At 36.8% G+C, this 21,407-nt stretch overlaps 1 long non-coding RNA gene across 1 annotated transcript; it reads left to right on the forward strand.

Annotated features, from left to right (window-relative positions):
* The first annotated feature begins 12 nt into the window (after positions 1-12).
* Positions 13-20,054, forward strand: LOC121076797. Its single transcript, XR_005823719.1, has 9 exons — positions 13-255; positions 3,838-4,020; positions 4,119-4,272; positions 8,504-8,975; positions 13,112-13,182; positions 14,172-14,256; positions 14,880-14,958; positions 15,354-15,641; positions 18,982-20,054. It is a non-coding gene; the product is annotated as an uncharacterized LOC121076797 (long non-coding RNA).
* The last annotated feature ends 1,353 nt before the right edge of the window (positions 20,055-21,407 follow it).

Raw genomic sequence — 21,407 nt, forward strand, 5'->3', positions numbered from 1 at the left:
AGACTGAGACAGTAAAACTCATTAGTGATTAATTTTTAAAATATTTATTGCTTTCATATGCAAAAATTCAATGTTGTATATACATTTATTGTACTGACTGTACCAAATATGCTAATTCTGACTTTCTTTTTCTTCAAAAAACAGGTATTCCTGAAATACCCATGCACTCCTTTATCCATCATGTTAGAACAGGAAAAGTCTATTCTTAACAGAAGTGGAATTTTACACCTGCCCAACTTAACATCAGTTCAAATGGTAAATATCTCACAAAAGCTTATGATATATAAGACCAAACAGAGCACCAAATCCCTGCTGTTTAGGCTGTCTCAGTAATGTGGCCTGAGACTGTTGGGAAGTTTCCCAGCAGGCCCATCAATTTGCAACTAATACAAGTTTGATGAATGCCTTTTAGCCCTAATTTGCTTTTATTATCATCATCATCCTTGACAGGTACTGAGTGGTGTAACAGAGAGAATGAATTTCCAAATTCCTAGCTTCTGTGTCATCTCCATGGCATAGCTCTAGGTCTCACTCATACAAATGTACCTGCAAAGCACATTTTAAACAAGTACATGGGAGTTGTTTTTTTTTGTTGTTTGTTTGTTTTTCTGGAAATTTTTAAAAATTAATTCAAATCAAATTGAAAATAGTAATTTATGCAATACTTAACCAGAGAGCAGATTACATCATTCACAAAAATTAACATCTAATGAATATGAACATCAGGTCTGTTCACAGTCAGAGTGAACGGTCATATTCAGAAATGCATGTAGCAGAAGTCTTAGATCTGAAATATTGTCTAGCTTCTGTAACTCTTAAAATGATGCCACAAAAACATACTAGAATGTGTGATTTTGTTGCAGGAGCTTACCTTAACAGGATACCATTGTCTGAGAATGTCAGTGGTTGTCACCAATATTGCCCCTGCTTTTGTGTCACTGAGAGCAACGAGAAACAGTTACAGAGATGCAGGCGAAGACTGAAATCACTCCTTTGTCAATCTTGCCTACATTATTGTGTTTTGACCTGGAAAATAGTTTCACATCAATTAGCCCTTTTCAAGATTTGGAAAACACTCTCCATCCATGTTGTTTTCCTGTCATACTTCAAAGGGTCACAGTAATTTGCTTTTAGTGAGTTTTTAGGCAGAGGAAAAAAAAATCATTTTCTGTTAAATTACAGGGTTTTGCAATCAGTGAATGTTCAAAAACTTTGGAAAGGAAAAGGATGCTTTGACTTACTGAAACTTTTGTGGGAATTATATCCATTATCTGGGTATATATGTGGAAGTGGCACTTGGTTATTTAATGTCTTTCTGTAAAAGTAAGTGAGATATTGGATACTTGCTTCCTCTAAGTCTAGATTTATTTAGTTCACATTTATCGTACTGAAGCCATTAAAAGAGTATGTTTAGGATTTTTTTTGTTGTTTTTTAATTATTATTTCTTGAATTCTACAGGAAAATAATTACATATTGTAAACATCATGCAGAATATTGAGATTCAATGTGAAACTTTCCTACAGCTTTTAATTAATTTTTTTTTTATATGAAATTTTACACCGAACTATTCCAGTTTGTTGCTTAAAGGCATAAGATATTTTAAAGATATATCACGAATGCTCAGAGGTGTATTGTTTAGGACCCTGTTGGAGGTCTTAAATTCAAATAAAGCTTTTCTAAATTTTCTATTTGCATAGAATTCTCACAAGGCAGATATTGGAGGTGGAATAAAACAAGTTCAGTACTCTTGAAATTGAACAAGACAAGACCTGTGAGCTAGTCAGTATATATAGCAAATGGTAGGAAAGTTAGGAGGAACACATGACATATCTTAAATTATGTATCAAATATACATGTTCTGTAAAGAAAATACTTCCTTGAGAGAATGATTAAATGATGCTATTCAGCCTTTTTCCTGCCACCTTTTTCTTTAGCTCTGCCCTTTAAAAAAAACTCTTAATAAAGCTTTTCCATAATTAATTATAGTAATGCATCTGCAAACCAAAATGTTCTGATTAGTGAACTTTTTCACAAAACTTCTGGGAAATCTCAGTATCCTCCACCAGATATTCTTCCTAATGCCCAGTAATTTGCAGATTTAATATTAAGTGATCAAATAGCAGCCCAAAGCCATTCAAGGTAATTGAATCCCATGATTTGGGACCAGGTGTACAAAGATGTTCAAACTAATTATTTAATAATGAAAACAATAACCAGTGTAGTTAAATCTCTTGCTGATTTTCTAATGTTTATTAATTTAGGCACCTGTGTCTTCTGCACCACTTTCTTTCAAAATGCTTACAAGGATATGAACAGCATATAAATTTACAATGAATGTGATTACCTTGATACACACTCTAGGTGCTTAAGTGATTAGAAGAGCATTAGTATTTTAATTGTTATATAGATTCCATTCTTGTGAGTCTGCTTATGACATAGCTGTTTAAGATCCTAGGTAGACATCAAGGTGCAGAATTTTCATTAAAAACTCACTCTACCATTTTCCACTACCTCTTTACATGGCCTCGTTTAGGAAGTATCACAGAATTTTTCCTTTAAAATTCAGGCAAATACAACATTCGTACTTAAGATAAATTAAAAACATCAACACCAGCACCTTACCAGCAGAAAAATCATTTGCCCTTTCACTCGTGTAATTTTACTTCATTCTGTTGCGTTTATGCAAACAGCATTGAAGAACCATCTGAGAGAATGGAGGTTTATAATTAATATGATAAATCAGCAAGGTAATTTATTCCAAATCAATTTGTATCTTGTTTTGCAAAGGCTGTATGGTAGTGCAGATGTTAAACCTTGCACATTTCTTTTCCCTGCCCTTGCTTCACTTAGCTATCTATAGTGTTCTAATTACCTTCTATACCTTCAAGGCAATTCACATTATATTATTTTATTTTGCTAATGCACCTGCTTAAAGAAAGAAAACTGGAAGTGGTAGACTTGGAACAGTGTAGAATGACAGCAAGATTAAAATTCTTGGTGTCTTCTCTTTTTCTTTCCTCTTTTTTTTTTTTCACTGTGTTCACTGTGACTAAATAATAACTACTAGAAAGAAAAATTTTACGAGAGGGAGTTATCCCTTACTTTTTATTTGGTCCCAATACTGCTAATTAACAGCAGATATGAGGTCTTGTAAAGGTGTTAAAAATCTAACAAAATCTGATTTGGGCTTCTATTCTTATTCTAGAAGCAGAATTCTTATACTACTATGGAATGGGCTGCTTTAGCCTTAAAGTCATAAGGAAGTATGAATTTAGCAGAATAACAACACGATTTATCAGCATGAACGAAATAAATCGACAGTATTAACTGTATCATTCCAGCAGTCTACACAGCAGTCCTAATGCCTTAACAGAATGTGTGAAAGTAAATGAAATGGCAGTATGATTACACTGATTACAGTGGTTGCAAATATGTTAGGCTACATTCATGCTTCAGTGCGGCTGTAATTATACTTCAAAGAAATGCTGTGCACAGGCTGCTTCATTCTTATGGCATCCCTGCTGTTTGTTTCCTCTAATTTTGTTCTTAGCATCATAGGTCCCAGTCCTGTGACACTTACTCATAGGTGTAACTGTCTTTGTTTCACTGGTGGAAAAAAACACATTTTGTTCATATCAGTAGTACTGGCTGTAAACTCTTCCAACTCATGTATGCTGCTACAGAAGTGCCATCAAATGATAGGTTTTGGTATGATTTGATACCATTTCTAATCTCCTATACAGTAACCCTACTGAGCTTTCATTAAACTGGTTGGTAAAGAGTGTGGGGAATATGGCTGCTCGATATCAAATGGTTCTCCTCCATCTTGCCCTTAGGTATTAGTACTGAACGGAAGAAATCCAAACCTTTGTGATTTGACTTTGATTAGTGCTGCCTCACACTGCAAGCAGTACTTCAGGAAGAAAGCTGAATTTATTGCTGTTGTTTCTAACTTCCCATCGGCAACGCATGGCAGCACCTAGCCTAAAGCTGACCATTATATTTCATTTAAGAAAAAGGTATAGAAAAGAAAAATACATTTTGATGTGTCTGCATTTTGTCTACACTTCAAAGGCACTGGTATTTTATGGCCACTTTTTTTTCTCCCCCCCCTCAGATAATGATGTGATCCCATCAAGACAGAGTAAGGAAGCAGAGCATGGTAGTGGCTGGGGAACAGGAGGTGACCATCAAGTCCTCTGACTTCTCCTCAGTGCCCCTTGCTTTCGTGCAAATAACCGCTGCTTCCCTGCAGATAACTGCTGGCAATGGTAAGGTAGTGTTCCCTTCACTGCCTGGACTTTTTTTTTTTTTTTTTTTGCTGTGGTTTCTCACTGTGATTTGCAGAAATTTCTGTGTATCCCACAGCTGAACACATCTGAATGCTCCTGGTGTGGACCTCAAGCAAGTTTAGCTCAGACACAGTCTCAAAGTGTACTGTACAGCAAACAACAAAATGAATCAAAACCAAAGAACCCACTTATAACAAAAAATGTATTTATTTGTTCTTTACCAAGCAAAATCACATCTTAAGCTCTGCTCTCCTTGGGACTGAAGTGCTGCTAGAAAAGAACTAAGTACTGTTGTTCTGGTAGAGAAAAGGAGGTTGGGAATGCTGAAACACAGAAGGGATGAAGAATCAAAGCAAGAAACACCCAGGATATTGTTGTGACCTTGTATCTCTGGGGAGATGCAGGAATCTGAAACAGTAGTTGAGAAACAAGCTGTCTGTTTTGAGAGGAAGATGGGGCAACCGCTACACTGGACGCACTTTGCTCTCTTATCCGTACCCAGTTGCAGTAACTTCAGTGGGATTTTACCACGTACTCACAGTGACTTTGGCCCATTTGCATGCACGGATGTGTGCACACGTGTTTCACAGAACTGCAGCTCAGACAACCAGGATTTTCAATGTCCTCAGGCAGCAGTCAAACTAGGTGAGCCAAAAACAAGTCTGCAGCTTCCTCAGTCAGGAAGAGGGGAGCTAAGTATGTCTTAGCTGAAAGTCACTCTTTGCTTGTCACACACAGTGATATATGAAGGCAATCGCTTCAGTGTGCGTTTAATTACAGTATTGTAATTAGCAGGTTGCAAGAGCAGATGCAGAGGGTCTTTTCATAGAGCAGACTCTGATAGGTCATGAAAACACCTCAAAAAGAAAAGGGCAGAGCAATGTCACATTGTAATGCAGCTCTTTGTGCCTGGAAAAGAGGGTTAATTAGCTGATTGCTCCACTCTTCATCTTCATTTCTTACGGTGGAGGGAACATGATAGGAAATGGACTAATTTATCTTCATGAGTTTTTAGAATTAGCAAATAGCACCCACTCTTTGTTCAGCCTGGCACTGTTGCTGGGCCTGATGCTGGGGCAGGGCCCAGTGAAAAGGGAACAAAAACTCCTCGAAGATCTTCATTCACCCTGAGGAAAAGGAGAGAGAGATGCAATATTTGAGCGGAGGTCACCATGGCAACTAGAACAGTCCTTCCTATCATTTCTCATCGCGAGAGAGCAATGATGATTCTGGGTTAATGCTACATGTGGGGACTTGTAAGTCACCTGTACTTCCTCAGCACCTATTAACCAAGTTCATTTCTCAAAGTATCCCTTAGTGCTTTGTGGCAGCAAATGGCAGCAAGGTTACCCAGATCAGCTCCTTTTCAGCTGTGGGTAACTCTGTGAAGGTTTTGAGGGTCAGTCAAGTTCAGAGCTGTTTGACAGGGAAATTGTGTCACTGCCTAATGACAAGCAAGGTGAGGATTTCACACTAGATTAGATGTGGTTTGAAGTCCTTTAAGAAAGCTACGATCTTGGTAGCTGTGGGAAAGGGAGTACAGCAATGCTCATGTTGCAAAGCATGTCAAACAAATTTAGTAGTTCAGGAACTGTTTTTTTTTCTTTTTTTTTTTTTTTTTTTTTTTTTTGATAAACAAAGAGATCTAAACTAATCTTTTTCCTCTTGGGAACTTCACACCTTGTTATGTTCCTTAAATTATATTATTATTCAAGTTAAGTACTAGGTCCTAGAGTTTGTATTTATTGAAGTTATCTATTTAAGGGATTAAAGTGCACAGTCTTTTTAATTGTGCTTGCAGAAGTCAGTACAAATTGCACATTTAATTATTGTGTACTTAAAATCTGATAATCATAGAAAATCAAATACACAGCTTGGTTGATTCAGAAAATATTTTTAATAGGGCACTATTAAATTATAGAGTTAAACATTATTAGATATATTTATTCATGAGAGATAATTTGATATGTAACAAAATAAACCAATACATGGTGTAACCTCTTGCAGTCTAATTTTCATGGATGAGCTCTTGCATATTTAATATCCTTTGAGGATATATTTTAACCTAGACTAATTACTGCTTTCCTCTTATTTCTGTTCAGTTTGACATAGACATTTGGCTAAAATAATGTAATATTGTTATTACTGAGCAAATTAAGTAAATCTAGCTTATTTAATTTAGAGTCATTGTGTACACTGTAAATGCCCTGATGTACGTTATGACAACATGCATTGTACACTAAAATAGCTACGGATAGAAGAAAACTAGTATGTTAAAAATAATCTCTGTAAAACAATCTTACATTGTGTGATGAACACCATCAGGAATATTTTCTAATCTTTGAAACTGTTTTATAATATCTGTTTCTCATATCATCCTGGTACATTTATAAAGAGGAACAAAGTAAGAATTTAATGGTGATATAAGTTATTATTACATTATTAAGACAATTAAGCTTAAAAGACTATCAGGATACCTAGGGAGCTTGTCAGAAACTTTCAAGAGAGAATACCTTAGCACAGAGATTTTGTACTTTAAAATAGGTTAATTAATTTAGAGCCTGTGTCATGGCTTTGATATATACATTCTGTGTCTGAGAAAATTTTTAATGAGACATGTCTTAATTTTGCTCTCAATGACGTCTTTGTAAAATGCACTGGCAGGTCAGCTTACATATTTATACATTTTGGTATAATGCCAGTAGTGTCAGTTGGTTTAAACAGATCAGCTTTGCTTTGCTTTGCTTGGTTCATCAGTCAAACGTCTTGCAAGACTTTGCTTTGTTTGGTTCATCAATTTTTTAACATACTAAAGTTTTAATAGGTCTTCTTCACGTGAAAATAATTTACAAAATAATAAATATGAAAAATAGTTAAAGAGAAAGCTTACATTCATGTAACTTTAATTTGAATTTGATGTTATGGTTATGATAAATACTATAAACTGAAAGTTTTCTAGAATTCAGAGCCATGTAGTAATCTGAAAGAAAATATATTTTAATCACGTCATAATCCTTTACTAAAATTTTTCAGGTTTCTTTTCTTCTTCAGAATTCCTATTGCATTCATATTAAAATTCTTACATGTGTTAGATATGATATAAAGGTTACTATATAAAGGTTGGAATCTTGGTCAGTCTTCTATGAATGCTTGTGATATTCAAGGTCCTATAACAAGACACAGACTGAACACTGTTCTCTATCAAAATAAGACATGGAGACAGTTTTTGCAAAACCATCAAGTAGTGCTGGAAATGTTTTATGGACTCATTCAGACTGAAGTGCAATAAGGTCCATGGATTAAGAGAGGAAAAGTGTTTGCTAAGACTGTCATCAGTTGTCCTTGCAAAAATTATGCTAGAGCCAGAAAAGGGGGGAAAAAAACACAAAAAATGAAATGCATTTGAATGTAGCCCATCACCTATTTATTATTAATTTCCTGTCTGTTAATACAAGATTGGAAACTCAAGTTGTTGAATTTCACAGGGTGTATTATCATTAAAGAGCAATTATATATATTTTACGTATATATATGTTTACTTTATCTGCTCCTAGTTATTTTATTTTGGCCTTCTGACACCTGTTCATGGTATCCAGGTTTAATATATGGTGTTCGCATCCAGTTCATAAGAAGATATTTCGAATGATTTAGCCTGTTAATGAACACTTGCCAGTCTTTTCTCAAGCCATAAACATTTATTCTGTTCAAACTGATATTTTTGTTTGTGTCAGAAACCTTATAATGAGCTGAGATTACCTGAACTTTTGATTTAATAAAAGCGACTCAGCCATTCCTGACCAAAATAAATAAATAAAATTCATCAAATGTGTAACCAGTAACTAGTTATAAATAAAAGTTTTCAAGATAAAACTAGATTAGGAATACATTAAAAACACTTCCATTGCTCTCCAGATTGCATAGAAATTTCTTCTAGTAATTAATTTAGATGACTTCATCATCATGCTGCCCTCATGGGGCTTGATAGGAAAATCACCCCCCATCCTGGTGCATTGAGTCTGGTGGATTGCTGGTGCGCTCAGGTTGCTCTGATTTGACCATAACAGTAAAAAAGAAACAAACAAACAAGAAGTGAAATGAATCAGCTTCCCAGAGGGAAGCCTCTGTGCTGGGGGCTGAGGCCAGTGATGTACTGATAGAAATGTCACTGCCACAGGTGAGAGTAACCAAGCTAACTATGCTATTTTCACAGATTCAGTCACTAACTTCAGCACTAGTGGAAATTTACTTGACGTGCTAGATGTGAATTATTTATTCAGTTAAATATCCCATAATCTTCTGGCTGAAAAAGAGAGGGACTTGTCCTGATCTGACACGATTCGTCTGCAGAGGTCGTCTGTGTTCTGAGTGCCAGAAATCCTGCTGAGGGCTCGTGTGAACTCAGCCAGCTCAGAGTTATGAACTAATACTGATACCAAATATACTTTTAAATCTATCAGCTAGCAAGAAAGTAAAATTGCTTGTAATTTAAAAGGATGGCACTCCCTTTGCAATTGTTTGCTCAACTATTTCTTGACTGGTCAGCTCGATGGACGAACGCGCAAGGAGATGGAAAACTTCATCTTTCAACGTGAAAGAATACCAATGCACTGTGAAGAACTGTTTCTAGCTCACTTCACCGTGTTACTTCACATTGCTGCTAATTTCCTAAAACTGGCTACCAGGTCAGCTTCTACTTTGTTTGATGAAGCATGCTATGGTATCTGGGAATGCTCAGCAACGTGCTATGGGCATTGAAGGATTTAGGAAACCAAAGTCCCTCTTCTGCAAGGAAATTAAATGACGTTGTAATAACATGTAAAAGTTTTGGAAACTTTATATTGCTCTGTTTTTATTACCTCTATGCCTGGTTCAAAGTGCACACATTTCTTCCCAAAGTAGCTAAGCTGGTAAAATATGCGTTATTCCACATGGATCTTTTAGGCCCGGCAATCAGCCATTAATTACAGAGAGCCAAAGCATATTATACTTCATTTCACTGATACCTTGCATGAAGCAACATCAAAATTCAGAAATATTTGGTAACCTTTTCTTATGGGTATTTGGCACCTGGTTTTATGAATTAGTGTACTTAGCAAGTCATTTTTCCTCATATCTACTAAAAATAACAACATGAATTCTAAGAGGTTGCCAACGTATTACGTCCCGAGGGAGAATTTTGCTCTTCTCTCATTTATCTAGGCGTGTGTAGAGGCTTTTGACCCATTTAGCATAGATAAATGACCCATGATGTGAAATTTCCCAACAGTTTAATAATGCATTTAACTCAAAGTGACACTTGCTTGCAGCTGCCTTAAAGCAGTTTCCAGGCTATATATGTCTCTTTGAAATGATGTATGACAAGTAGGAAAGCTTCCTTGATAGAATCCCAAATCCCATGGGTGAGTAACAAGAAAATCCTTTTTAGATTGCCAGCAGCAAATTTATACTTTGCAAGTCTTTATTTAATTTTATCTGTTTTTCAATATCATTTACAGTTATGACCATTAGTCTAAAGCTCACAGTAACTTCTATACAAATTATTTTTTCCCCACAGTAATGCACTGTAAATACTTTTATTGATCCCATTTTTTTTTTCACAAAATACCAGAAGTAAAACCCTTGTCTTACTACTGAAAATGTTTTTGTAATCCTTGTTCTAACTTAGCTGTATCAAAATTCTATTACTTCTGAAACCAATGTAGTGAAACAGAAAGCTGTGTTCTGTATCAGCTTAAAATCAAGAAACTTTCTAAACAAAACTCCCTTAAATACTTGAAGACAGAAGTGTGAATGATAGTTCTTAATTTTTACTTGCATAGTTTTAAAGCAGTTATTACTGAGTGTGGGGAAAGATCTTTATTAAATCTACTTCTCGTGTAGTGAATGATTTCCCGTAATGCGTTTCATAATATTAGCAAGATTTTAAAAAGCGAGAAAGAATAGACTTGAGAATTCAACCAATTTGAAGAAGACAATCAAATTTATTATTTAATAACATTTATTTCTAGTAGTGAAATAGAAGACAAACAATCAAAATCAGATCCTGTATTGTCCTGAGTCATTTAGTGCAGATAAATGATGTAGTGTCCCAAAAGTCTACAAACAGAAAATCAAGTATCTGTCAAAACCAAAAGAACCCCCCCAAAACAAACAAACAAACAAACAAAAAAAAAAAAAACAAAGAAAAAGATGCAAAAACACAACAGGAAAAGACTTAAGTCCACAAGGAAATGTTAATGTGGGTGGAGGGAGAAGAGGGGGAAAAAAAACACCTGAGACAGCCACAAGCCAGATGATTAGAACAGAAACACAGAGTTCACAGAATGTTTGTTACCTAGGACTCTGATCATTTTTCTGCTCTGTTGCTTCCTTTTTCCTCCCAGCTTTTATCTGTCTCGTGTTTGTCATCCATGGTGACATTCACCTTGCTTAGTTCCCGTTGCAGGATCCCCAGGCTCATCAAGGCACGGGCCGTTTAGTGATACTTTTTGTTAGGTGTTTGTACAGTGTGCAGAAAAACTTGGCCCTGACCCATAATTTGTAATACACATACAAAATAATGGGGTTTAAAAGTTTACTCCAGCAACCCTAACTGAGCCTGGAAAACAATAGTTGAACAGGTATCAGAGAAGAGCTAGTTCCTGTGTTCAGCACAAATGCTATTCTACTTGCTGCTTTCCTATTCATTGCAGTTTAAGCCTGTCTCCTCTGCTCCATTTTGATGTAAAGTCAAAGAAGTAAGCTTAAATCACAGAGAGTATTTTTGATTTAGAGCTAAACATGTCTCATATTTGATCTCTGCTGGCTACCATGCTGAGAAGCACGTGAAGCAGCCTACCTGAAGTTTATTCAGAGAGGACAGTGCACTCAGAAGTATGTGAGCATGGCTGTGTTAGGCTTCTCACCACCTGTAAAATAATTGGGTACAAATTGCCTGAGCTAACTTTACACATCAAACCAAAGTTAGACATCTGTGCCCTTCAGTATGGGGAAGAGTGCTCCAGAGAGGACTTCACCCACCCCGCTGTTGGCCATCTGTCTCTTCAGTGTGCCGAACCACATTTTGGAGGATCCTGTCTTTTGATACTGACTACACAAGAATCCTTCTGCTCGACCTGTAACAGATAGCCAAAGTGACTAACACGGCCTAGCAAGGCAGGAAATTCCTACCTCGTTAGAAGCCTCATCCCACTGCCAATGCAGCTTATTTTATTCAGTGATAGAACAACGATAGAAGCCGTATTGCCAAAAAAAAAAAAAATAAAATGGATTTGCTGATACCAAATATGTGTTGACTGGAAGGGCTGGCTTGCAGAGACGAACTCTCTCTAGCCTAGACAATGTCAGCATCACCATTAACAGCGCTAGTTGCCAGCTCCCCGTGCTTGGCCACTGGAAGTGGGCTGCATCATGCCTCACCTTTGATACAGAGCGATTCTTTGTAGCTGGGACAAACACAGCTTTTACAGTGTGAGCTTGGATAAGCCTGCAAAAAGGGTGAAGCTGCTGACTACCGTGTAAGAAGATGAGCACAAGAAACAGCAGAAGTGAGGCAGGGAGCCTATATCAAAGTTAATGAAGAAGGCACAGGGTCTAAGGAAAGGAGGAAATTCTTTTAGGAGTTTGGGTTTGTATGAACTTAGAGAGATCAATTTGCTGCTGAACCATGTGAACTGAGTGACAGAGTTCATTTTGAGAAAGACACACAAACCAAAGCTTGCACAGCTAGTGCCTCAGATCAGAGTGACCTGATGAGCTGCACTCTGCAAGAGCGGAGCTCTGAGGCTGCCACGCACTCGGAGCACCAGTGGCAGAAAGCAATCTCATCTCATAACACAGCTGCTTTTCAGAACATTTGTTTAGAAAATTCATTCTTAAATGAATTAATTAGAAATAACTTATTTACTAATAAAAGAGACAGATGCCAATTCATCTTTTTTTTAAATAAAGGAAATAAGTGATATTTACACATTAGCTTCCTTTTCATAACCCAGATACTGGATTTATAAATATGAATGCATTTGAAAGACATTTGTACCACATTTCTCAGAAATAATATCTGGTTTTAAATATTTTTGCCTACCACACTTTTTCAAAATAAATAAAATCAACCCTCCCAAAGAATATTTTTTGCAAGCTTCTTTAAAGTGCAATCTTATTTGTTTTAAGCTCCTTCACCAGTCATTGTTAATAAATAATTATTCAGTTTTTCAAACTGAAAAAGATATCTTCATTTAGTATGATTAATGTTAATATACAACCTTATTTGCATAATTACAAAATAAAATAGATTCCAGATAGGAATCTTTGTTACTTCTGTTACCAAAGGCCTGAAAAAAGACATTACTTTTCAAAATTATTGCAAAACATAGTTACAATATTCTGTGACTAAATTGGAATGTAAAATTTATTCATCACCATGCATCCCAAGGCTTTCCAAAACAAAAGTTTTATCTCTGGGACAGAGTGAATTAATCTACTAAAAGTATGTATCTGCTAAAACAGATATTCTTTCCCTACTTTAAAATATTTGGAGTTGCTTTATGTGAAAATTAACTAAGATTCTTAATGGAAGCAACATTTTGCCTTTTAGAATGTATGGAGTATTTTTTACTTCTTAAAAGCTTGAAAAGCATCATCCTCTTTGCAAGTTTTCAAGTGCTTTTTACTGCTGTAAGGAGAAGGCTCACTTTCCATTCTGTGTGCCAGTTAATTCAATGATCTAATTGAAGGCACAGTAGACTTAAGAATGCAGTCTTTGTATGGTTTACATTTAATAGCCAATTTCCTTCTTCTGAATATATCGTTTTGATTTCAGCTAAACTGATGAGGCGTCAGAGCGATTGTACCTCCCTGCAAGTTGCATTATAGGAGCTGCACTGAAAACAGGTGATGTTAGTCATATCTCCTAATAAATCAGAGGCTACACTTGGGTTTCATCACAACTGTCTTAGGACAAAAAGGCTGGTAGCACAAAACAGCTGAGAAAAGACTGTCTGAAGAATCAGAGCATCAAGGAAATTCCCTGTTCCTGGGGCTGCTTGTTTGGCTTTTACTCAGGCAGTTCCTGAAATCAATACGGTCATTTAGCCAGTGATTGGCCAATCATTTTTCTAAGGAAGTATGAGAAAGAGCCTCAAATGGGAGGGACAATGCAAATGAGAAAATGAATTAATGGCCATTACAATAGACAGTAAAAGAAAGTGCGGTTCTGAGGAAGCTTGAAAGTGTTTAGGTAGATAATAAACGTAAGCAGAATGCTGTTGATTTGTTCCTACCTTGAAAAATGACTAAGTGTCCTTTTATATTTGCTCTTGTGTATGTCAAATAATAGGGGATCTGTTCTTATCTCTTTCTGTAGATGAACTGAGGTTTTTCATCTCCAGGCTGTCAATTTATGCTTTCCAGTAGCATTTAAAGATATAACATTATTTTGATTTGCCAACATCTACAGCTCCATAGAGCTACTCTTCTGGAATAAGGAATGCTTGATTTTTTCCAAGCTATTATGTCAGAATTAATTAGCTTAAATGTTTTGGTAGTTAACATATTGAAGAATTCACAGAGGCAAATTGTGTCGGTCCCTGCATGTACATATGTGACCTTGCGCAGGGAGAGAGGGACTCTCCTTTTTTATTACACCGTTTGGCAGGGCTTATACACAATCCTAATCATTGCACCTAGAGAGTAAAGGATTATTCAAGGCTAGTTTAAACTGAAATACGTGACAAGCAAAGTAGGATCAGACACAGGCTGGTGAATATAGTTCCATATGCTATTTAGAAGAGAAGATATACAAAGATAATATAGCTAACTGAATTGCAATGGGAAGGGAGAGAATGAAAGCAAATTGAAACATGTCTAAATCTGCCTTGCAGTTTGAATACCTTCCTTATGAAAAGTCAAACAGCACCATAGATGCCCACAAATGCTGTAAGGACCGTGGATTTATATCCTATCAGAGTAAGTGCTTCCTAATACTTGTCTTTCATGAAGATAAATGATTAAGCAGGGACTCAATATCAATCCTGAATCTCCAGCAATTTTCCTTCCTTTGAAGTAGATACAACCTGCACCCAATATTCTAATGAGTCTTATTTGTAACATCTGATTAGCACTTTTATGGCTGGCTGATTGTGACAGTGTAGGTGCAAGCACTGTGAAGAGATTTGTATCAAGGCTTTCATTAAAGAGGTGAAACTTGCACAGACGTTTTGGTGGTGAGACAGATAAAGGCATATTGAGATGGGGTCCTTCAAATGCCATATTGGCTCGGAGCGGGTTAACAAGGGCCAATTAACCCTGTCTTGCTACAGGCATCAAGTCTAGTGAGAGCTTGGCTCAGCTGCCTGCTGAAAATGAGGACAAAGAAAAAAAAGATCTCTGTGGTAGTTGGGGACAGGAAACAGCTGGATGGTTACATGTGTCTCTCATCAGATGGTTGAGCTCTGGGGAGATAGGCTAAATAACCATTAAATAGGAAATAGGCCTTGGGACGAGTCCTTTAAAACGTTTATTGGATGACTGTATTTTTCATTTTTGTTTGTTTGTTTTATTCTTATTTTTGAACTCTGATTGCTCAGAAGAAATGGAATTAAAGAATGTCTGAGGAGGGCTGCAATACCCTGTGCTGAATGGAGTGATCAGCAACAAAAAAGCCCAGAGGTAACAGAGGTGTATCTTGCTCTGAATGGAGATATTTCACATAAGCTTGTTGACACAAAGCTTGCAGCCTGTTTGTCAGTGATTATGAGATTAAAAACCATTACTAAATACAGGCTGAAAAATAGTAGCTACCCATAAACCCATCCTCTCCAGTAGAAAAATGAGTAGGATTGTGATGAATTAGTGTGGGTTCCTAAAACAAAGTGATTTGTACATAACAATAATACAAGTATGAAAATGGGTGAGCCACATGCCCTTTTTTCCTTGACTGAATGTTGATAGTAACTTGAATTCAGTGCTGATAAAAAGAGGGAGATTATAAAGTAAAAAATGTGAATGAAAATGGGGAAAACAATTTTTAAAAGCATTTTGGATCCATGTTGGTTTATCTTTAGGTCTGACGAATACTTTACATCATGTACCAAAGCCAGAGAACTACAGCATAACTCTTCTGTGTTCTGGTAATGGAGTCCTGAGGACTTGGCTGGTGGTCTCTGCAATTCTGTAACTGAGCTTTGGGCCGCACTGCATCGCTCACTGGACCAATCCACCACTTCACGCGTATCTATGATCTGGGGTTACTGGCAGTGGCCACATCCTGATTGCTGGTATTTTGATGGCTGCACCTCCAAACAGAGAAAGTGTGGAGGTTACCTGTGTCAGGGCCACAAGGCTGGAAGGAGGTAAGAGTTATTTCCCCTTTTGTTTGTTGTGTTGTGGGATTCCATTCAGTTTCAACTGTATTGTTTTCCATGAAAAAGTTTGCACTTCCACCAGAGCAGAGGGGCTGTCCTTTATGTTGTGTATTCAGTAAATATTACATTTTCCTGGGGGGATGGGAACAGGAGAAGGTGTATATATATTTTAAAAGTCACTTATTTTCACCTGTGCTTGTATGAATGATAGTGACCTGATATTTAAACCAAATGGGTTTAAAGAAATGTGTATAGCATGAGTAACTGGAAGTAGAGGATCTCTGTTCCTTGTAGTTGAGATGGTCATCCAAATTCTCTGTATTCAAAGTGATCTGCAGATTACACTACACTATTTATGATTATTTCAAACTGTAAGCACAAGTAGTTTTTATAGACAGATTGTAAAACATTAGTAAAACAGGCTAGTCCCACTTTTTTTCTTTCTCTCTTTTTTTTTCTTCTTTTTTATTTATTTATTTATTTATTTATTTATTTTTTGAAGCATGTTTACTTAGCACAGGTATTTTGAGCCTGGGGAGGCCCAAAAGGTATAGAGAGTTCCTAATTGGGCATTTGCCTGTAAAAACCATTAACTAAACTAAATGTGGATTGAGCATTTGAGATTAAATTGCAAGCATGGAGATCAAATCTCCACAGGCAAGTTAAAATCTACCAATTATTTAAAGGGTTTAATTAAGTGCAGATCTTTCAGTAGGCTGATTTAAAAGGACATAACCTAACATTTGTAGCCAATAAAATGTAAGGAATAAAAGACTACTTTTTCCATTTATTTCTACCATAAAATGTATGCTGTAAACTATCAGGAACATCTGAAGATATTTCACAGGAAGCACCATCTGTCTTCTTGGCAGACTATGCAGGCAGTGTGGGTGGCTTAGTTACTTGCTTATGAATCTATAGCATCACTTGCTTAGTCTGCTAGATGGGGCTGCCCCTATCTTGTTTTGAATGATTTCAACATCTTTTTGGGTGCGTAAAGCTGTTCTCTCACTTCTTCTTTATCTTTCTTTTCTTTTTTTTTTTTTTTTGCCTCTGCAATGTGCCTGTTCTGTGCACCTGTTTTTTTAAAACAACAACAACAAAAAACAAGCTGGCAATTTGCTTAGAGAATGCTTACCTATAAAGGTAAGTCTCTTGGGTCTCATCAGGAGAGTACTTCTTGCACATGTATATTTTTCTATGTAAATGTCTGCCAGTTTTGAAAGTTTATTCACTCACACCACTTTGTAAGTAAAGCGATTACAACAGGCACTGTTACAGAAAAAGTGTTTCTTCTCCTTTTGTCTCATGGAGACGCTTCTCCCTGAAAATGCCTGCATGCTTGATATTAGGGTGTAATCCAGAACAGTTTTTCATAACTAATTTAAGTTACCAAACACTTAATTGGTCCAAAAATTCAAGGCAGGCTCAATATTGCTGACTGCAGTAACGTATGCATGTGGCAGAAAGATTTTTGTCTGAGACTTCATTCAGTGAGCCTATAATAGCCTTTGAGGAAAAGAAGTAAACCAAAGAAATACTATATGTCTGTATGTATGTGTGCAAGAACTGAATGCTGTCAGAGATGTAATCTTATTTAATAAGTTCACTTACTAGTCAAACTACAAAATTCTCAGCATGTCTTCAAGCTTTCACATATTGTTTTTTTATAGTATTGTAGTCACTTGGTAACAAAGTTTTAGGCTGTTTATCTTGGCTTTGAAAAACAGCCCAAAAGAGTGAAGACAACATTATTTATTTATTGATTTGCACATTGAGAAGAACATGAGAGATCTCATGACACCATTTTACAGACAAAGAACAAATATATATTTTAAGGCTGGCTGTTGACTTCCAGGTTATGCAGTAGAACACATTATACTCTAAAGAGTACCAAAACCAGCCTAGAAGTTCCTCCCATGCAAGGATTAGAGATAATAAGGTAGAGAAAATACACAAATTTACTGTTTCTTGAAAGGAGGACCAAGAGCAAATAGTAACAAGTAAACAGGGATGTGTAGCCCTTGATGTTACCGATGTGTCAGTAAGAGCTAGCAATAACCCCAAATTTTCATATTATCTATCAGTGGGAAACTTTATTTATTAGGAAACTCATATGGAAATGTATTAGGAAATTTCTATTTCAGTTCTTGCTCCTGGTGTGATGTCATTTCATGACTTTTTTTGAAGGAGAAGCAGGTTTTTTCATGTCACCCAGTAAACATGCACCACATACATGTGCAAGAGTCTTGAATGCTATTGTGAGAATGTCAGTTACAGTTTAGGTAACTTTTATGCCCTAATATTTTGGGTATTTGTTTATGTACACATGATTCACCTCTCACCTTGCGCCTTCTAATATGAAAGAAAAGGCTTCTGTTGGCTGCAGTGAGTTTTTAAACTGTGTTGAGAGAGCATCTTTGCACTAATGTGCTTATTAGTGCTTTGTAGTAATGCGCATGGGGCTCAATCTCCATCATGGCTGATAAGCTACCAAAGTTGAAAGTTTCTGCGTACCACTTTTAGTTTCAGGGGAAAACACACCTGAAAATTCAGTACTTACCTCTGGAACAAAAGAGGGAAAACAAATGTTTGTTTCTGTATGTGTCAGTATGTTCAGCTGGATAAAAATAGTGCTAAAAGTTACATGGTACTATAGCAGCAGAAAGAAAACTTGCTTTTTGGCATGTGTTGTATTTCTCTAAGCTAAACTAATGAAGTAGACTATAGAGTTTTATTTCTCACCCATGTATTCTTGCTGAGGTGTCTTTCTGCATGCTTTTTTTTCTTGTTGTTGTTTTGTTTTTATAGAAAAAGTTGAGTTTTGCAACAACGGCTTACTGCCTTTACAAATAAATTACTCCTAAAGTAAGAACAGAATTTGCTCTTTTCTCAGGAGTGCTTTTCAGTCCTAGTAAATACTCATCAAGAATCTTCTCAATGACAAGAATGTCATAATGATATCTCTCTGTCAAGTACAACCAGAAACAAGTTCCCAGCTGCACCCTAAGGGAAGGAAGATTGAATAAAATCCTCCTCAGATGTCTGGTTACCCACACTGATACAAAGATGATCATCTTGGTAGATAAATTATAATATTCTCCTAGTCATCCTAGGCAACAGCGCTGTCATGTTATTGTCACTTCACTGAGATACGTAACTCTGTCGAGATACAAATGGCAATTCAGATGGCAATGACGTGCCCTCTACTATCAGCTACTCTAGATGTTATTCCTTTATTCAGTCAAGCAGAGTTTCTCCTCCACTGGCTAATGCCTGCCCAATCTTGGATTCAGCAGTAGTGTAACATTCAGGGTCTGCTTTCCAGATACTTCCCCCTGTGAAGGAATTGGCAGAGAATGGGCATAGAATTGGCTCCACACCACTGCTTACTAATGATCAGAATAGCTGGCCAGGCATGAAGAGGAATGTCAGCTGCAATAATTTATTTCCTTCCCTGGAGCGGATGAGGAGCAGCGCGGGCCTACAAGGAGCCTCGATGCCTCCCTAGGCTTCCTGGGGAGCAGGGCAGTGCTCTGAGCACCCCTTGCTTGCGGCTGTGCCTAAAGGCACAGGCTAGCGCTAGCTGAATTACAGACTCTTTGAGTTGCTGCTTTATATGCAACATTGACATTCCTTTCATTGCACATACAGTGTTCATCAGGCATTTGAATCTGGATAATGAGAAGACTGCATAATCCAATTGCAGCTCTTCATTTGAAAGTTTTATTTTCCTCTCGTGGCTGATGCCGTGGCTCCAGTTATTCCCAGAGATTATCTGATCAGCACTACAGCTCTGCCTTTCATGGGAGGAACTTAGCAGGAATGGGTAGCTCCAGGAAATCAGCTTTTTTGGCTTTTTTTTTTTTTTTTCAAGTTCATCCTCCAAAATAAACAACTAAATGTGTGTCATTTGAGACTGGGAGGAAACTGGACATGTCACTGGGCATGTCAACCTGACTAACCACTTCACTTGAAACTAAAATGATAATGAAATTAAAAAAATAAAAATAAAAATAGTAAGTTGGGGGTAGTGGCAGCTAAATTAAGTTCCTGCTAACTCCTAAGGACTGATTTTAATTTACTGGAAACTTATCCTGACACTGGCATCTGTTGATTGTTAAGTTTCTCCTGACAAAGTTAAGACACCAGCTTTCATTTCAACATAACTTTATCCTTTTGGTGTAATTAAAAAAGGTGAATTATTCTATCTTGCTGTTGCACAGTCTTATTGCTCCTCACTGAGGATATCCATATGGTAAGGGACCTTTTGGTGTAAAGTATCAAATCTAGCCAAGTGCTAAGCTCCCACTGAGGCAGGTATTTCTTGGCTCCTGTAAATGGCTTGTAGAATATATAGAATAAATCAGGTGTCATCTAGGGGAAGCTCACATCCTTCCAACTTAAGACTTCGTGAAAACTTACGTGGTACCTTCAATTCCTTTAATCAGAGTATATATTAAGATGCACCTTTGATGAAAATATACATCATTAACCACACAGGCCATGTCAAAGTCAAAGAAAATAGTTCCTGCAAATATAAGAGTGAGTCTGAGTTCATAAAGTAAAAAGAATATTTATTAGAACACATTTTGGTAGACATTCATCTGTCTCTTCCTGCTGCTTTTCTGTTGATTAATTCACAATAGTATACAACCTTGCCTAATTTGGATTTTTTTTTTCCGAGAACTATTTTTTGGCTTGACTGTCCACTGAATAGTCCCTGCCTGTTCTTCTAGTGCCTCTAACTTCTCTCAGCAGTGAGAAACATATTCTATGAACCATACTTCTTGAGAGTCGCAGTTCTTTCTGAACAAAGTGGAAGGTATTAGAAGAGGTAATTTGTCTTGGATACTTTAAACCACTCCCCGCCCCCCCCCCCCCCCCCCCCAAAGGAATCCTTGAATTAGTAAGTATTGGTTTGGGAGAAGACTGAGGGCTGAGGAGAAGAGCCTAGATTTGACTGATCTGTTTTTAATTATCTCTGCCAGAAGCTTTTACTTTATATTCACTTCCTTACATATAGAGCCAAGGCCATTATGATTCCTGGTTATTACAAATACACAAGTCACCGTACTGATAATGGTTATGTACTAAATTTTCTTTAGCAGATCTATTTAAATTTATCATGTGTGTTCAGTGGTCTTGCTTATCCCTTTGCCTTTTTTGTTACGCGTTGCCTCAGCAAACCCTTATCCACAGAGAGCTGACTTCTGGGCGCTGAATGGAGTCCCTTATCTTTCAACTTCTGGGAAAAGTGATAGTTCTTAAACTTGTCAACAGACACAAAAAGAAAGATGAACGAGAAGGGAGTTTTTAGTATCTGAAAATTGAAGAACATTAAGAAACAACAGTCAAGAGCTGTTCCACCTGAAGGTGGTGAAGCACTACAAAATGTAGCATGGAAACCCTGAAGTAGAGAGTGAAGAGACTGTGGACCACCTTGTTGCTTCAGGAGTTATTTAAATCTTCCTATGAACACTTCACTGTCCAGCGTAGATTTAAAAAAAGAAATGCTGTTAGCTCCCAGAATACAGGAAAAGCTGCCTAATCTATCGCAATAAGACAGTTAATCACCTTTGACAACATATGTTTATAGCTGAAATGAAACATTCACTACTTAGAAGCATTTGACACTGCTATATTGCGCTGCTATTAGCGCTGTTATTTGAGTCCATGTATAGACAGACATTTCTTAAAGATTCAAAAATCATCAGATTCAGCAGAAACTTCAAACCCACTTAAAATGCAGTG

The sequence above is a fragment of the Cygnus olor genome, chromosome 12, assembly GCF_009769625.2.
Source record: "Cygnus olor isolate bCygOlo1 chromosome 12, bCygOlo1.pri.v2, whole genome shotgun sequence".
NCBI classification, from domain to species: Eukaryota; Metazoa; Chordata; class Aves; order Anseriformes; family Anatidae; genus Cygnus; species Cygnus olor.